Genomic DNA, 6972 nt, shown 5'->3' with positions numbered 1-6972 from the left:
CAGGCAGAGGCACTAAATTGGGAATATCTAGTACAAATTTTGTACTTTCGACAGTGAATAATGCGTAGACAAGAGAAAATATAGGATAGAATTAGATTAGCTTTTCTAAATGAGTACCCAATTACAGCAAATAACATAGTACCCAATAGGAGACTAGTAGTTATTCCTTGGATTATCTAAACCTGGCTTTGTTTCAGTAGAACAACCAAATAAGTATTTAGACGAGGTTGAGATAATTGACATGTAAATTGCTCTAGGAAATTGATCGGTTATTTTACTAATGCAATATAAAGCAATTGGAGTATCCATGTATGGGTGATGGAACAATGTTTTGGTTTCACCCTCGGGGTCCCAACATGAATGGACTGCTTAGGAAGGCCATGCGTCGAACTTCAAAGCACACAATCTTGCCGATTTTTCCATCTCTATTGATCAGCGTCACAACTTGTGGCTTGCTATTCCTCATGACCCTCTTTGTATCCCTATCAAAATTTCTTTTGATCAATAAAGTTTTGGCAAGACCCTAAAAAACCTGCAAACTGGCACCGGATGTAGGCCACCAACATCGCATTGTGCAAGGGGGCGAGGAGGAGAGCTAGAAGCCAGGCGAGAGATCGAGGAAGGGCCACGCCGCTGCTCTCTGTCGCGCCAAGGTTTGCTCAGGTTAGAATTTTTGTAGTGTCCAGATATAGTTAAGAAAATATTTATTCTGCTCATCCCACCAGCACCGAATCAATGCTATAGCCAGCATCTTTCTATCCCTCGTCAGCTGAAAAACCGACTGAAGAAGTGTCACGCCTTCAGTCCTCCAGAATCCTGACAGTGAAGAAACAGATCCGTTTGACAGCTAAGGCATGCTTAAGTGTTGTAAGGTTCAGGTCTGTAGGCGTGTGTGGTGTGGCCTGTGCGCCAGGTTGTGGTGTCTATGGACCCACCTGTAAGGGAACCTAGAGTGGCTGTAAAAAGGGGTATCCTCTCCTCTATTGTGGCATGAATAAAGAAAGGAACCAGTATCTCGATCTCATCTCCTGTCGCTCTATCTACATCTCATCCCCTCTCTCTCGTGATTTCCTCTCCAGGGACATCACAAGAAGCTCCTTGATTTGTCCTCTCTTCATTTTATACATCATTTTTTTTACATGAGCCAAAGATCTATATTAATCAAACATCAACATCATAAGAAAATCCATAAAAGATTAGGAAAATACAATTCATTCCTTAGGGAATACACCACATGCATATTCTCCATACCCACCATTCTGTTTCCTACCAAAACATTACTGGATTCAATGTAAAAAAGTTTAGCAGAGCAAGGCAGGAGCCAACATATGTTGCTTCAGAAAACTTCTCATGCATCTTATTTACCTCCATTTACAAGGTCAGGCACACATGACATTTATTTTAGGATGTAAACCCCTGTTTCTTTTATCCAAAATGGAATTAAGTACACAACAAGGTTCAACAGAAGCAACAATAGGTAGCACAAGTTTCTGACTCCTGGAGAACAGGATGGCAAACACACAATTTTAAAGTCTTCATCAATCTCGCGACACAACGTCTACCCATGGAGCGACTGAACACAAACATCAAGTTCCCCTGTATAGGTAGGTACATGGAGACAACCGCTCAGCACAATCTCATACCCAAGATGCATAGGATGTCGTACTGCAAGCAAGATGGGCCACTGGTGGAAAAAGGGCCTTTGGTCGCGGTTCGCAACTGCCATTAGTCGCGGTTGCGCAACCGCGACCGAACGGGCGCGACTAAAGGCCCCACCCTTTAGTCGCGGTTGCTTAAGAACCGCGACTAAAGGTTCGTCCACGTGGGCGCCAGGTGGCCGTCGGGGCGGAGGACCTTTAGTCGCGGTTCTTCTGGCCAACCGCGACTAAAGGCCGCCGCAGGTTTATGGTTTTAGCCCCCCCCCCTCCTTAAACCTGTTTTCTGTTTAATTTGTATTGTTTTATTTCTTTTGTGCTTTATTTTAATTTTGAAGGAGTTTCACATATTCTACGGTACTACATACATGCATATGAATGTACAGTTTCAAACAAATTTGAAATTAGAACCAAAAAGAATTCAAGAGGAATATACAATATATATTCAATATCATCGGATGACCATATACAATTTTGAACAAGTTTCCATACATAATTTAATGCATATAAAGTTCTACGTCCTCGTAATGGTGTTCTCCTTTAGGATGGAGGACTTCCCTCCTGAACCATCCAGCTAGTTCCTCTTGAAGTGGTCGGAAGCGAGCTTCTGGACTAAGCATCATCCGGAGGTTATTCCTCTGAGCATTAGTATCACTCGGAACCCGCTCAGAGGTGTATCTCCGGATCATCTCACAGACATAGTATGCACATAGATTGGTCCCCGCTGGCTGAATATCCTCACCATTCTTAGCCTTTGCCCTTTTGAATTCTAGCTCTTTTTTGAATTCACCGACCTTTGTATCTACGAACCGTCTCCAAACCCTACGAGGCAAAGAAAATTAAATGAACAAGAGAGTTATTAGTTACTTGATATTAGGAAATGAACGAAATAGGCCGATCGATATAGAGCGCAAATGAATGAAAATAATTACTTCTGCAGCATTCTTCTCATGTCGACCCAAAGCTTTGGATCCTTATTCAGAGAGTCGTGGATGAGACATTCTGAGGTGTCAACTTTAATTACTAGCAGAATCCAGTGGAACCTGCGGACACGATACATGCACAGTACGTCATGCATAACTCATCGATTAGCCGGCCACATACCATGCATGGAGTAAACAAAAGAGAATGTGCTCAAGACAGAAACACTCACCCAAAATGGTAAGGAAATAGAATATCACTTTTGAGTTCCTGCTTTGTAAGAAACTGCCACAGGTCTGCCTCCATGTCGGCGGGGTGATGCTCCAACACATATCCATTAACGATGTGTGGGTCAATGAACCCAACATCATGGATGTTCCTTACTCTGCATTCCTTAATCTTCATTCTGCATGTATAATAGCGGACAGAACAATATAGTTAGGACATATATATAGTGCAGGCAATATGAACGAGATGGGGTAGAAATAAATCACTTACAGAACGTAGCAACTGATGATAGATTTGTCGAGCTCGCGCAGATTGAAAAGCTGGAACAATTCACTCAGATGAATTTGTACATAGTAATGTTTGAAGTGATGCTCATATCTAACTTCCGCATAAATATATTCTTTGGCGTTTTTATTTTTTATGTAACCCTTGTACCATTTCAGCAGACCTTTCATTTGTGGAGGTAGATCCTCTTCCTGCGCAGGCTCGACGAGAGGCCCATTCTTCACATATGTAATTACTACCTCCTTCACTGGCGCCTCATCAAGGCCTAACAGTTCACGAAGAGTAATACCTAAGTTGGCCGCTTGTTCTCTGGCACTCGTTACAGTCAATCCATGTGCTGCCGCAGCTGCTATGATATCGGGGTCATCCGGACCGGCGGCTTTCACTATAAGCGGGGCAATCGATTGTTTACTTTGTTCCCCGAGCTAGGCAACTCGTTTCCCGCTTTTTTTTTACTTTCTAATTCCGTTTTCTCGGCCTCCTCCAAGGCTTTGTTCTCCTGGTTTTCCGCCCGCTCTTTCTTCTCCTTCAACATGAGTGCCTGCCTACGAAGTTCACGTGCATAGTCGTCAGGCAGATTCTTCGCGGCTTGGGACGGTGTGCTCAAAAATGACTTAGCCCACTTCTTTTGCTCATCAGAAAATACTGGCTTGGGCTTGGGCTCTCTTTTCTTCTTGCAGTCCGCCTTCCATTTCTCATGATCAGCAGCCGCGGCCGCGGCAGTTTCCTCGGCACTACGTTCCCAAGGCCTTGTGGGGAGAGGCTTCAATGATGGCTCCGGTACCTTTGTGGTCTTAGGTACATAAGGGTCCGGGTTAATAATCCAGGACTGCTTCTGCTTCTTTGCCGGAGGTGGATTGGGGGGCGGCGTCTGATCACCCGCCGGACGAGGACTGGGGGGCGGCGTCTGATCACCCGCCGGACGTTGTGGACTGGGGGGCGTCGGCTGACGTGACGGAGGTGTAGGTGAACCGCCACCACCGTAGGGGGGTGGACTTGTTGTCCTTGGCGCCTCGCCTGGAAACTTGATAAACTTCTTTTGCCATAGAATGAAATGGCGCTTGACATCTCCAAGTCTTTTCTCCCCTTCAGGTGTAGCAATGTCAATCTCCAGGTCCTCAAACCCTTGGACTATGTCCTCCACCGTGACACGAGCAGAGCCATCTTGAATGGGGGTGTTGTGGTGGAGTGCTCCAGGTAAACATGGTAAAGCACTGCCGATGGCTACCTTCACGGACATGTTCCCGATAGGATAATACAGATGACATTCTTTCATCTCCTTTATATCGTCCACGGGGTAGCGAGGAGGCTCCGGTGCAGTAATTTCGACCACCAGAGGCTCCGGTGCAGTAATTTCGACCACCAGAGGCTCCGGTGCAGTAATTTCGATCGTCGGTGCATCTGCACCAGCCGGTGGGGCCTCCGTGGAAGCCACACTGCTTCTCCGCTGCTGGCTTCTGAGATCCGCTGGATGATCTTCATGCTGCGCCCGAGCTGCATCTCGTTCGGCTACTAGTACACTCACGGTTTTCTTCATCACATCCATTTCCGATGCCAACCGCGCCACAACATCTGCTTCCCGATCCATCTTTCTCTTCCGGCTTCTGTAACCATACGGGTCATCGTTCTGGGGGAACCCTATTTTCCACGGAATGTGCCCCATGCCTCGTACACGTCCTCCGTGTTCAGGATTCCCGAGGGCTTTTGTCAGCGCGTCGTTCTCTCTGTTGAACTTGATCTTCCCCTCTTGAGCATCCCTCATTGCGTCAATAAGGGCTTGGGTGGGTTTAATTATTTTGCCCCGGTAAACACAGTCCCCTGTCTCCGGGTTGAGCGTTCCCCCATGCCCGTACCACCAGCTTTTGGCCCTTGGGTCCCATCCCTCCGTACCTGGACGGATTCCTCGCGCCCTCAGCTCGTTCTCCATCTTCTCCCACCTAGGCTCCCAAAGGCGATACCCTCCTGGCCCCATAATATGATTGTACTCCTTCTTAGCCGCATTTTCCTTATTTTTTCGATATTTGAATGAACTGCTCCGATTTCTTTTGCTTCACAAATTCTGGCCAATCATGTTTCAGTTTCTCATATTGTCCTTTGAAATCCGGAGTCTTGTTCTGCTTGACAAAGTCATGGGCTAGATTTTGCTTGAATTTCCGGAATGCGTCGGCCATCTTATGAAGAGCGAACTGTTTGACTAGCCTCCTCCTCTCCTTGTTTTCCTCAATCTTGTTACCCTCCTCATCGAATTTGTTGTATTCCGGAGGTAGAACGAAATGTTCCATAAGCTTTTTGAAGCAATCTTTTTTTGTTCTCTTATCGACAAAAGTGAAACCAGCAATTCGTGCCTTCTTTGGCTTATTCCACTCCTGGACGGTGATCGAGACGTTGTCTCTAACAATGGCTCCGCATTGGTTGACAAACTTGGTGGCGTTCTTGCGGGGCTCCAGCGGCCTGCCTGTTGCACTGTCGACAACCTCGATGGTGCATGTTTCTCCTTGTTTCATCGTCTTGGTTGCGCCACGCTTTGACGACGTACTCGATTGTTTCGACGATCCGGCCGAGGGCTAAAATAAGAAAGAGAGTCGCGCGCGTTAGTCCACACATATTTATTCAAATCAGTTAGTTTGTATCACCAGAGGCTCAATGTATATATATATACCTCGGCGCCGGAGGTGGTTGCTACTTCCATTTGAAGATCGTCGTTTATCGACGTTTGTTCGGCATCATCTTGCTGACGGCGCCCTTCATCTTCACCGTCAAGGTTCAGATAAGAAGAGATATCATCTTCTTCTTGTCCGGTCGGCACATATAGAATATCGCCGTTTATGATGCCGAACATATGTGCTTCACCGTCCGGATCATAGTTGTCCATAATCGGGTCAGCTCTATCGTCCGCCATTATGTCAGTCCTGAAAACATGTAGTAAAAACAAATTAATTAAGTGAAGAAGGGGGGCGGTGGCGGTGGCGAAAGGGCGGTGGCAAAAGGAGGGGGCGAGGAAGGGGTGGGAGAGGGTGTCGCGGTAGAGCGCGAGAGCAGTCTTATGGTTTCAGACCATGAGCTGCAGTCATTTGCTAGAGAACTTGAGTCATTTGCTAGAGAACTTGAGTGTGACGCCCGGATACATTAACCTCTGCTAATGGTACCACATCACCACGATTACTGTGGTTAATCTCGTGATGATTCAAGTCCCTTTCGAATTTAAAAATTCAAAATCAAGTTAAAAAATTAAAAATTTCAAACATAAAAACTAAAATGTTCAAAGCGTGGCAAATAATCCCTTGATAATTGTCACGTTGAAAACCACATTTGTAAAGTATTTAAATGCGCTTTGGTGAATAAAACCGTGCCTTAAACAATAAATTAAATGCATTTTATAATTTATAAAATCTTAAACTTTTTTAATTAGGCATGAAACCTTTTGTGGTCGCGGTTGGGGAGGCAACCCGCGACTAAAGGGTGACCTTTAGTCGCGGTTGGGGAGGAGACCCGCGACTAAAGGGCTTTTTTGGCGGGGTTTTGTTCCCGCGCGCAACGACCTTTAGTCGCGGTTGGGCAGGCCAACCGCGACTAAAGGTATTCTTAAAATACTTTTTCTTTTTCAAAATGTTAAAAATACAAATAATATATCGAAAAATTCAGAAAAATAAAACTAATTCAATTCAATATGTTAAAAACACAAATATTATATCAAAAAATTCAGAAAAATAAAACTAATTCAATTCAAAATTCTAAAAATACAAATAATATATCAAAAAATTAAGAAAAATAAAACTAATTCAATTCAAAATGTTAAAAATACAAATAATATATCAAAAAATTCAGAAAAATAAAACTAATTCAATTCAATATGTTAAAAACACAAATAATATATCAAAAAATT

This window comes from Triticum dicoccoides, chromosome 4A, assembly GCF_002162155.2.
Source record: "Triticum dicoccoides isolate Atlit2015 ecotype Zavitan chromosome 4A, WEW_v2.0, whole genome shotgun sequence".
Lineage (NCBI taxonomy): Eukaryota > Viridiplantae > Streptophyta > Magnoliopsida > Poales > Poaceae > Triticum > Triticum dicoccoides.
Note: the sequence above shows the minus strand (reverse complement) of the source record.